The sequence below is a fragment of the Hemicordylus capensis genome, chromosome 8 (genome assembly GCF_027244095.1).
Source record: "Hemicordylus capensis ecotype Gifberg chromosome 8, rHemCap1.1.pri, whole genome shotgun sequence".
NCBI lineage: Eukaryota > Metazoa > Chordata > Lepidosauria > Squamata > Cordylidae > Hemicordylus > Hemicordylus capensis.
In genome coordinates this window covers 19,887,568-19,899,810 of record NC_069664.1, presented here as the reverse complement: position 1 = coordinate 19,899,810, position 12,243 = coordinate 19,887,568, and the positions used below count along the sequence as shown (strand labels likewise).

Here is a 12,243-nt window from a genome sequence, read left to right as displayed (position 1 = left end):
AGTTATCTGGAATATTTCCTGCATGTTTGTTGCCAGGGCAACTGGCCCAGCATGAAAGACCTATTTACTAGGCCCTAGGATAAGAAACAGCCATGTGTTGTCAATTTTAGAGCTTTCTCTCTCTCTCTTCCCCCTCATCTCTCCCCCTCTTATACAGTCCCCCTTTGCTGCATTCCCGGATGGTACGGAGCCTAAACCCCCAAGACGAGAACCATTCCCTTCTGCTCGCATCATTCCCAAGTAATTCTTGTTTTCTCCATGAATGAGGTTTTCTTGGCTCTGCGTGGAGAGTGACTGGGCAAGGAGCCATGGTGGGATGGGGGGATAGGTTCTGCTTTGAAGGAAACGTTCAGAAAAGTGTCTGGTGTCTGCAAGCCGTGATTTGAGCCCGGAGAGGCTCTGAGCGTGGACAGCAATCTACTGACAGAGCTAGAGGTAAGTGGCCGCTTCAACTTGGGGCAGGCAAGCCAGTGAATTAACTGATGCGAATCCTTTCGTCTCTTCTCCCCCTGCTTTCCCCCGGCTTCCTCAGGTATGTTCCGAGGGCTTTCAACCTGAGCTGAAACGTCCCTCTTTCTCCCCTTGCCGCCTTTTTCTGTGAAGCAAGCGGCCGGTCGACAGCCAAACCTCTCGGAAAATATTTGCTCTGAGATGTGCACAGGCTGCTTGCTGCCGTGGAGCTTCAGCTGGGCTGAACTAGTTCTTACATTTCAGTTCGGAAGAGAAATAGGGAATGCATTTGCAGGAGCACCTCTGTCTTATTGGAGGTCCTCTTTGGACAGCAACCAATGAACATGAATATACCCTTTCGGGGACTGTAGGACTCTCTCGGGACCCAGATTTGGTGGTGGCCTCTTCTACAGTTCCACCTCTGGTCCTGTAGATCTTGAGGGATTCTGCCATATGTCATGTGCTGGACAGAAGTGAGCTTCTGCCTGCTTTGAGGAGCGGTTGTTCCCAATTGAAGGGGGAGTCCTTCAGGACACATCTGCAGCCCAGAGTCGACAGGTGCAAGCCTGTTGGAGTACTGTAATTACAAGCCACCCAGGTAATTGGCCTGGATTAATTATCTTAATAAAAGACAAATGTGAAGGGTTCTTTTAAAATATATATATTGCTGGGAAATTGACATGGCTTTGGAGGTGCAGGTGAGTTGAGAGGAGGAAGGTACAATCCAGGTAGTGGTGGAGGTGTGGTATCCCACAGGGATTTGGGATAGCTAGTGCTTTACCGTGCTTGAGAGTGTGCATAGTTAACATTGTCCTCCATACTAACTGAGCAAAGAGGCACCTTTCTAAAGCGGTGATTCTCTTCATTGAGCAGGGGGAGAACAACTGGCCCTATCCATCCCCAGCACAGCATCCCTCCAGTGGTGGTTGCTTATGTCTATCTTATGTTTCTTTTTAGAATGTGAGCTCTTTGGGGATAGGGATCCGTCTTTATTTATTTTTATTCCTCTATGCAAACCTCTTTGGGAACTTTTGTTGGAAAGTGGTATATAAATCATGTCATTGTTGCCATCATCATAGCCCCCTTGTCAGAGGTTCTCAAACCTGGGTCACCAGATGTGGTTCTACTACACTTCCCATCATCCCCCGCACAGTGGGCCATTCTGGTGGAAGATGTTGGGAATTGTAGTCCAACGACATATGGGGACCCAGGTTTGAGAACCCATGCCCTCTTTTGTTTCTCCCTACCTAAGTGAGGAAAATCGGGCATATGCTATCACAACTGCACGAGCAGAACTAAAGGAGTGCCAGTAGTTTCTACCTGTGCTCAGGTGTCTCTCAAATCTGAGGATCCGTGCTTGCTAGATGTGGCTCTGCCGTGACGAGTAAGGACTGCCTGAACACCAGACTGCTGCACAACCTCCCTTCCATAAGGTGTGGGAAGTGGGGCTGGCGGCAGGGGCACTTTTATTTTTTAATTTTATTTTTGCAAAAGCTTCATGTTGAATTCAGCACAGAGGGCAGGGCAGTTAATATGTCAACCACTCACCTCCGGTTCCTTCGCAGAAATGCACCTGGCATTTAAGAATCATGCTTGCAAGTGTGTTATGGATGGGACGGTAATAGCTCCGTGGAAGAGCATGTTCGTTGCATGCAGAAGTTCTCGGGTTCCCTCCCTGGCATCTCCAAGATAGGGCTGAGAGAGACTCCTACCTGAAGCCTTGGAGAAGCCGCTGCCAGTCTGTGAAGACAATATTGAGTTAGATGGCCCAAGGATCTGACTCAGTATAAGGCAGCTTCCTATGTTCCTTTTCCTCTAGGACTCTGTTTTCTGAGGACGGAGCTGTAGCTCAGTGTTAGAGCATCTGCTTTGCATGCAGAAGGTCCCTGGTTCACTCCCTGGCAGCATCTCCAGGTAGGGCTGGGAGAGACTCCTGCCTGAAGCCTGGGAGAGCTGCTGCCAGTCAGTGTAGACAAGATTAAGCTAGATGGACCAAGGGTCTGACTCGTTATAAGGCAGCTTCCTGTGTAGGGGAATCCCATGGTATTGTGCACCTGCTCCATCACATGTTTTGGAGGGGAAGAGGCGTTTTGTTTGTTTGTTTGTTAACCAGATGCTTAGAACCGGAGAGGTTGGGGATGCAGCCAAGGTGCGGGGGGGGGGCGGGGGAAGAGGAGCATCAATAAGCCAACAAATGAATAGTTGAATAAAACAGTTTTTCTCAGCATCAAGGACTTTTTGCCTCTAAGATTCTGTTCCTTTTCAGATTCTGCCATTTTTCTTCTGTGGCACAATCAATGACTACAATAGAAGACTGGCAAAAGTGATGTCTGCGTACAACCAGGGTTCTTCCAGATGTTGCTGAACTACAACTCCCGTCGCTCTCAGCGACAATTTATTGTGGCTGGGGGTGATGGGAGTTGTAGTTCAGCAACATCGGGAGGAACCCTGGTTGGGAACCACTGCTCTGAGAAACTGGAAGTTTTTCATACCAGAATATCACATGATACTAGGAGTGGCTGGTTGATTGCCAGCTGGAATATCTATAAAGCAGACATCGGGACACACAACACAGAAAGATAGCCCAACTCCGAATTCCAGCACCCCTCACTCTTTCCAGGAATGCAGCAGACAACTGGAAAAGATTCAAACAAGAATTTGGCCTCTTTCTGAAGGCAAGTGGAGCTCCTCAGATGAGCAAAACGTAGCTATCTTTTTGAGTATTGCTGGGAATGAGGCTTAGATGTATTTAACAGTTTCCACCTGAGTGAAGAACAGCAAGCTAGCTATATGACAGAAATTTCAGGAGTATTGAAACCCTAAACTAAATGAGGCGTTTGAGAGCTAAGAGTTTTGTATGTGAGTATAGGGGACATTTTGGGGGGACATGTGAGGAAAGGGGGACATTTGAATCTTTTAATACAGATCTTAGACCCCTAAGCTGCACATGTAATTTTGGAGAGCTTGCAGATTCACTAATTCGAGATCAGATTGTCATAGGTATTTAGGATCCGACCTGAGAGAAAAAGATTGCTTGAGGACTCTGATTTAAACTTGAAAAAGGCAATCAGCATTTGCCAGGAGGTAGAGCTAACACAGGCCAGACTGCAAATTTTGGAGGGAAACCAAAACAATGCAACAGTAGCATACCTGCCAACATGTCTCTGTTTTCCCGTTCAGGTGAATGGGGGAAATAGGGACATGGTAGGTATTCAGTAGACTTTCTCAGACAGCCTCACCGCAAAAAAAAAAAGAGCATGCAACACAGCACAACAGAATGGAAGCTTCTGGTTTAAACTATACTAGAACTATACTAGTTCTATACTAGAACTAGAATGAATCTGCAAAAAAAACCAACCCTCTAGGTAAATGACTGTTCACGCTGTGGAGGCAAACACCAATTCAGGCAATGCCTTGCCTTTGGAGAGACTTGTCATACTTGCAAAAAGGAGAATCGCTTTGCAAAAGCCTGCAGACCAGCACAAACTGTGTCTAGAAAGAAAGAGAAAACAAAAAACAAAGTATCAGTGTTCTGCAAGGTGGAGAAAGCATCAGTGCTCCTTTGCAGAGAGAGGACTTCAACATTAGCACAGTGGAGACCTTTTATGCGGGATGTTTGCAAGACACAACTGCTTCCAGCGACTGGACAATTCCTCTAAACACTAATAGGACTTTTGTTAAAAACAAGCTGGATGCAGGCGCTCAAGTGAATGTGATATCTGAGGTTACTGTGAGAGGCCTAGAGAGAAAGCCAAGTCATATGGAATACAAACAGATTCAACCCAAGACTTATTCAGAGGCACTCTTACCCCTGGACTTCTAGACCGTAGTCCAGGGCCTCCACAGGCCCTGGGGGCCACCAAATCCTCTTTAGTCTGTCCCTGGTGGTGTGGTCATCTGGGGGAGCATGATGATGCTTAATTTGCAGGGGGGTGGGGGGTGGCCTCCAAAGTCCTTTAGGTTCAAGCTCCAAAATTACCTAGGTGTACCTTTGCTTACAGTGGGGAGCCCATTCTGGGAGTCTGTGAACTAGATGTCATGTTAAAGGGTAACATAGTGAAGCTGTGCTTTGTAGTGTGTTTGGGACATGGGGAACCTATCTTGGGACTTAAAACTTGTGAGACACTTGCTCTGATTAAAAAGTCACCTTGACCTCCAGTTCCCAAACCTGAACGTCCGAACCGGGAACCGGAGTTAAAAAACACAAAACGGATCCGCGGTTCCCCTCCCCAAACCATACTTGGTCACCTTCAGTTTGCTGAAGGTTTAATCTGCTGGGGATCCGTTTTGCCTGTGCCAGCGTTACATACGAACACTGGCACGCAGTTTCATCGTTCTAAAACCGAAGTGAAGGGAGGAAGCTCCTCTCTCGCTCCGGCTCCTATTGGCTGTGTGGGCTGTCCTTCAGGAAAGAAGGAAGCCTGCGCAGAGAGCTCCCCCGCCTTTCTGCAACTGACTGCAGAGAGGGCCCTCTCCCAAATGTACAAATGTGTACAGGAGAGCAGGGGGAGGGTGGCATGGAACCACGGGTCCACTGGATCTACGGTTCCCGGTTACGTGTGAACCGCCCCAGTGAAAGTTGTGACTTATTGTTCAATGTTCAGTTCCTTTGTTTTTCTTGGAAGAGAGAGATGTGAGGATACAATCTCTTTAAGAGGGTTGGATTTGAAAGATTATTGCCAGGTGATTCAGCATCCCCGCAGTTAGAGCTGAACTGGCAAACAGTGCAGAACTCTCTAAGTATAACATGGACTTTTTGACTCTTTTATTGTTAAATAAAGTTTTGTTGTTTATTTCACAACTGAGAAACTGGGAGTCATTCACAGCTGAGTTCAGAATAAAAGCATGTTGATTAAACCATACTGAAACAATATGGGTAGCACATATACAAACAAAACATGTGTTTCTTTCCATAATTTGAACTTTTTGTGAGAGTTTGTTTTTCTTGACATGGAGAATTATGGAGAAACATGGATTCTGGTGAATTGCCCCCTTTGCTAAGCAGGGTCCACCCTGGTTTGCATTTGAATGAGAGACTGCACATGTGAACACTGTGAGATATTCCTCTTAGGGGATGGGGCCACCCAGGGAGGAGCATCTGCATGCCTGCATATAGAAGGTTCCAAGTTCCCTCCCTGGCATCTCCAAGACCGGGCTGAGAGAGACTCCTTCCTACAACCCTGGAGAAACTGCTGTCCATCTGTGTAGACAGTACTGAGCTAGATGAACCAGTGGTGTGACTCAAGGCAGCTTCCTATGTCTGTATGGATATGATTGCTAGAAACCAACTATTATTTTGCCCTGTTGTGACCATCAGTCTGAACACACCTGATCTGAGACCCCCTTTTTCTAAGCTCTGACACATTACTTGATCCTGAGCCTTCGCGCTCCATGACCTGTCCCACTTGATGTTTTAGTCTATGGTTGTTTTACTGGTTTTACTCTGTAAGCCGCCCAGAGAACAATTGATATTGGGTGGCTACATAAATAAAGTTGTGAGTTTATGTTATGTTATGTTATGTTATGTTGTGTTATGTTATGTTATGTTATGTTACGTTTTATGTTGATGATTGCTCTGTTATCTAACTGGGCAGTATGACCTTGCATTCATACCCTGGGTGGGTATACTATGCACAGTGTCACTCACTTTTTTCTAGAGGTATTCTTATAACTCATTGCAAGGGATGGGGCTGTTGCTCAGTAGTAGAGCATCTGCTTTGCATGCAGAAGGTCCCAGGTTCAATCCTCAGTCTCTCCAGGTAGAGCTGGGAAAGGCTCCTTTCTAAAATTCTGATGAGCCCTTGCCAGTCAGAGTAGACTCAGTATAGTAAAGTAGACCCAGAGGGACCAATGCTCTGACTGGATGCTAATCTGCAGGCCAGAAAGAACGGAGAGGAGAAGTGGTAACAAGCATGACTTGTCCCCTTAGCTAAGCAGGGTCTGCCCTGGTTGCATATGAATGGGAGACTACATGTGTGAGCACTGTAAGATATTCCCCTTAGGGGATGGAGTCGCTCTGGGAAGAGCAGAAGGTTCCAAGTTCTCTCCCTGGCAGCATCTCCAAGTTAGGGCTGAGAGAGACTCCTGCCTGCAGCCTTGGAGAAGTCATTGCCAGTCTGTGAAGACAATACTGGGCTAGATGGACCAATAGTCTGACTCAGTATATGGCAGCTTCCTATGTTCCTAACCAGGATTCTGGCCTTGTTTGCCTTCCTGGGCGACACAGTTGTATAAAGTGACAGGCCAGTATAAGGTGGCTTCCTAAATTCCTATTCCTACAGGCCTGCTCAACTTACGCCCCCCAGCTGTTTTTGGACTACAACTCCCATAATCCCCAGCCACAGTGACCAATAGCCAGGGATTATGGGAGTTGTAGGCCAACATCTGCAGGAGGGCTGAAGTTGAGCAGCCCTGCTTAGGACTTTGTTTCCTGGGGATGCTGTAAATCAGTGGTGTAGCATCTGCTTTGCACACCGAATATCCCAGTCCCATCCCTGTAATCTCCAGGCAGGGCTGAGAAAGTCTCCTGCCTGGAGAGCAGCTGCTGGTCCGTGTAGACAATACTGAGCCAGATGGACCAATGGTCTGACTCGGTAGAAGGCAGCTTCCTATGTTCCTATGACAGACAGAAATCTGGCTCTTGCCACTGCCACTAGCAATACATCCTCAGTGTTGGGAAAACCAATGCCTTTATGCACAGGTTAAAGCCGCAGATGCCCTGCCAGAACAAAATGTGGCAACCCTGTGTGAGCGTGAGGCTGCATTTCTTGCCAGTCTTGAGGTTCCGCAAATTTGCTGAAACCTAGAAAGGCTGGAGCTGAAGCAGAAACAACTGGAATTCATGCAGGAGTTGTAAGTGAAACTCAACTCTGTCGCCCAGGAGGGCAAACTAGGTCAGAATCGTGGTTCTTTCTGGCTGGCAGATTAGCATTCAGTGCAGCTGGGCTCCCCTGTTGAAGAAAGGCATTCTTTCATATGGATCTGAAGTGACTGTTTCCATACCTTTGGCCAAAACAATACCTCCTGCCATCCCCTAAGAGCGAAAAATGCCAAGAACATTCATTCTGGCATGCAAACGATATGGCAAAGGCAGAGCGGCTCACCTTGAGCCAAGGAAAATACCTCCTGACATTCCGTTAGCAAAATAAAACCCCAAGTTTCCTTGCAATATGAAATAACTTGAATATTAAAAACAAACAGAGGCCAGTTATGGGGTTGGAAGAAAGAGCAATTCCCCATGCAGCTGAAGTCTCCCATGCCCAGACCCTCCAGGGCTGAAGGAGCTCCATTCACCGGAGCTTCACATACAAGTGTTTGAAATAGTGGGCGTGGGCAAAAGAGAGACTCATGATGGCACTGGCACTGGCCAATAGTTACCCATGGCAATATCCACCCACTGAGTGTAAGCTGTGTGGATCGAAGTAGTTTTTAAGCCTTAAGGACTCATTCATACTGCTGGCAACCCCCATGCAATGGTCTCCATCAGGACATGGGGGCACAGGAGGAGGGAGCTTGTCGCCCATCTGGGATTGCATGAAGGAATTTGTGAGTGTGGTGGCATTTTTCAAGCTGTTGTGATCATGCAGATGATAGCAGCCATGTGTCTGCTGCTACCTGGGTTTTTTACTCCATGTGTACTGAACAGGGAGGTGGAGTCCATCATAGCTTCCTGACAGGTGTACCTGTGTAATACATACTGTATATTTGTTGCATTCACTCTTATATCTAAAATATCACATATCTAGAACATATTGATGTGTGAAGTGGCCCAAAATATGTTCTCTTCTGATTCAGGGTTCTCTTCTGATTCATATGAGGAGCAGAATCTGATATTCAGCACAGATTCCTAAGGATCTCAGCACCAATTATCTTTTTCTTTTTTTAAGTTTCTAGTAGTAAAATGTAGGTTCAGATGTATTGCACACCTCAGGGCGAGCAGCACTTGGTTGGCAATCCAACTTCAAATCTTGGTTACTCGTCCTGGTTTGAGGTTGCGAGTGAATCTTGGGTTCCTGCCTTGGTGTGGGTTCAGACATTCAGGGGAAAGTTGATTACTAACTTTGTATGTAGGCTCTGCATTCCATAGATATTAGGCAAGCCTCTTGATGTCATCAGCTGCAATATGTGGATAATAATACCTGCCTACCTTAAATGGGAGTCACCTAATGGTGCTGTGGGGAAATGCTTGACTAACAAGCAGAAGGTTGCCGGTTCAAATCCCCGCTGGTACTATATCGGGCAGCAGTGATATAGGAAGTTGCTGAAAGGCTTCATCTCATACTGCGCTGGAGAAGGCAATGGTAAACCCCTCCTGTATTCTACCAAAAGAAAACCACAGGGCTCTGTGGGTGCCAGGAGTCAAAATTGACTTGACGGCACACTTTACCTTTACCTTAATGGGAGGAAAGATGGTCTTGTGGAAGCAAGCATTGATTGTCTCCTTGGCTAAGCAGGGTATACCCTGGTTTGCACATCGATGAGAGACTACATGTGTGAGCACTGTAAGAAATGCCCCTTAAGGAATGGGATTGTTCTGGGTAGAGCATCTCCATGCTTGCATGCAGAAGGTTCCAGGTCCCATCCCTGGCATCTCTAGATAGAGCTGGGAGAGACTCCTGCCTGTAACCTTGGAGAAGCCACCGCCAGTCTGAGTAGACAATACTGAGCTAGATGGACCAAGGGTCTAATTCAATAGAAGGCAGCTTCCTCTGTTCTGCATTCCGAAGGTTGCCAGCAGCTTGCCCCTTCTCTCCTCACGTTTCTTGCAAGCTTTGCAAGGTGTGTGAGGAGAGATGCTCCTTGCAAAGTTTGCAATGGTCAAATCTGTCCCAAAGAGCTGGTCCAACATGGGGAGATATCTTGCTGCCCTGCTGGCCCTCCAATAATTTCCTGCCTGAGGTGACTGCTTCACTTTGCCTCATGAAAGGGTTGCCCCGTGAGGAACATAGGAGACTGCCTTTTACAGAGTCAGACCATTGGTCCATCTAGCTCAGTATTGACTACACAAACCGGCAGCGGCTTCTCCAAGGTTGCAAGCAGGAGTCTCTCTCAGCCCTACCTGGAGATGCCGCCAGGGAGTGAACCTGGGACCTTCTGCATGCAAAGCAGATGGTCAAACACTGAGCTCTTGGAGATGCCAACAAGGGAACTTGGAATCTTTTGCACTCTTCCCAGAGCAGCCCCATCCCCTAAGGGGAATAGCTTACAGTGCTCACATGTAGTCTCCCATTCAGATGCAATCCAGGACAGACCCTGCTTAGCCAAGGGGACAATTCAAGCTTGCAACCATAAGCCCAGCTATTGGGTGCAGGGCAGGCAGGGGACAGCTCTCCAGGAAATCGCTTTGCAGAACTGGCAACCCTATGCAGTTGTACACATGATCAAAGAAATACGTCGGCTGCTGAAGCTTGTACTTTGAGCCTCTGTCTTCCTGTACCAGATATGCAAATATCGATCATGACTCTCTGCCCAGCACGTCTGCCATTTTCCCCTTCAGTCGGCTGAACTGGGGAGGGTTCTGCTGACTCAAAGCTGTGAAATGCCAGGCCCATCTCGGCAGGCCACTGCAAGGTGCTACGTGTCCGGGCGATGCTGCTTCAGCTTCTTTCCAAGCAGCCGTGGCATGTGCCAGCACCCGCTATGCCCAGACGACCAGGCCCTTGTTTATTATAACAGTGTGTATGTGTGCAGTGAGAGCGGCCTATAAAAGGCAATGCAGGACGATGGTGTGCCGAGGAGAAATGTAAACATGCCGCTCAAGGTTAAGAGGCGTACAGGCTGGCCGAGGGAGGAAACTGGCTTGTGAGCTGTGGAGAGAGGAGGAGATGTGATGAAGCCTGGTTCGCAGGCAGCGGGAGGAAACGCATGCCTTCCAAGCAGAACATAGAAACATAGGAAGCTGCCGTTTACCGAGTCAGACCTTTGGTCCGTCTAACTCAGGATTGCCTACACAGACTGGCAGCGGCTTCTCCAAGGTTACAGGCAGGAGTATCTCTCAGCTCTGTATTGGAGATGCCAAGGGAGGGAATCAGACCTGCTGAGCGCAAGCCTGGAGATGCTCTTCCCAGAGCGGCCCCATCCCCTAAGGGGAATATCTTACAGAGCTTGCTCACATGTAGTCTCTGATCCAAATGCAAACCAGGGTGGAACCTGCTTAGCAAATGGGACAATTCATGCTTGCTACCACAAGACCTCCCATTAAAAAGCCACAAAATCTAGGAAATATGGGAAATATAGAAGCTCAACCTGTGTCCATTGCACAATATGGGCATTTGGCTCCATCAGTTTGGAATATTGTCCAGCATCCAGACCAATGGAACGTTTTCAGAAGGACATTGCACTAACTGGCAATTTCTGTATTGCCACATTATTTTAATCTTTCCTATCATATTGTCATCTCATCCTGCAAGACCATCTTTTTTGTACCAAGAAGACCCATTTAAAGTGTTTTAATATTTGCACCCCCAACACTACCCCCCCTGTAATGTTATGACTACAATGCCCATGATGTAGTGCAGCTCTGAGCAAAATCTTATGTGTGGCACCATACCAGATCTACATCGAACCAGAAAGAGAAAGCTGTGAATAATGAGAGCGCACACAGAACTGGGGAATTCTCAGACTGCTGGTGGATTTTCATGTAGAAATTTCTCCTGTGTTTTTGGCCATTATATGTTTCCCTCTCCCAAGGGTTATGTGATTGCATGTGTGGCTGGGGAGGTGTTTGAGTTGGCATGAGAAGTTCCTGAAATAAGCACATTCATTAGTGTAATTCTCCCAATGCTCCAGTCAGCTTGTGTTCATCTAATTGTGGTTAGGTGTCAGGTATGTCCTTTATTTAGGGAGAGCTGGTCTTGTGGTAGCAAGCATGATTTGTCCCCTTAGTTAAGCAGGGTCTGCACTCGTTGCATATGAATGGGAGACTAGAAGTGTGAGCACTTTAAGATATTCCCCTCAGGGGATGGAGCCGCTCTGGGAAGAGCAGGAGGTTTCAAGTTCCCTCCCTGGCAGCATCTCCAAGAGAGGGCTGAGAGAGATTCCTGCCTGCAACCTTGGAGAAGCCGCTGCCAGTCTGTGAAGACAATACTGAGCTAGATAGACCAATGGTCTGACTCAGTATATGGCAGCTTCCTATGTTCCTGTTTATTACATTTGCTTTCCTTCAAGGAGCACAGGATAGCTGCTCCTATTTATCAGGGACAGCCCATATTCTCTGGGTCCTTGGATCTATAAGCCACCTTCTCTGTTGTGTCCCTCATGTTGCCTTTTAAGAATGCCTTGTTAACACCTTGTTAACGTCAGACGCTCCAGTTGTCATTCTTCAGAGTTCCGATTCCTCCCTAGTGTCCCTAAATCTTTGAGCAGGTAGATAAATCTGTCTCATCTCTAGTGCGCATGCTTAGAAATGCAACACATGGACACTAAGGCACCATGAAATGCATCCAGCTGTCTTACTTATTATTTATTGCTCTGTGTAAACTGCTTTGAGAATTTTTGTTGGAAAGTGGTATATAAATATCCATAGTAGTAGTAGAACTACCCTGGACAGATATCCAGATGTCACATATACCTCAGGAACATTGTCGCATCTCAGGGCTTCTCTCCCAGATTGACCTGCACACTGCAGGCTTCTGCTGCCCCTGCCATGCCAATACGGAGCACCCTCCAAACAAGAGAGAAGGCCCAAAGCCTGCTTGGGGGCCACTGTCCCGCTGCACACAGGTGTCAACGCACAGCCCCTCGAGGGGAATCTTTTCAGATTGACAACGGTGCTCCCCGGAGGAGCATCTGCCA

The 12,243-nt window shown here is 47.4% G+C and overlaps 1 protein-coding gene across 2 annotated transcripts in view; it reads left to right on the top strand.

Annotated features, from left to right (window-relative positions):
- The first annotated feature begins 203 nt into the window (after positions 1-203).
- Positions 204-12,243, top strand: part of CDON (cell adhesion associated, oncogene regulated) — a 129,217-nt gene continuing 117,177 nt past the window's right edge. For both annotated transcript variants that reach the window (XM_053269657.1, XM_053269656.1), the window contains exon 1: positions 204-435. The gene's annotated coding sequence lies outside the window, so the exon portion shown is untranslated. The remainder of the gene's footprint in view (positions 436-12,243) is intronic.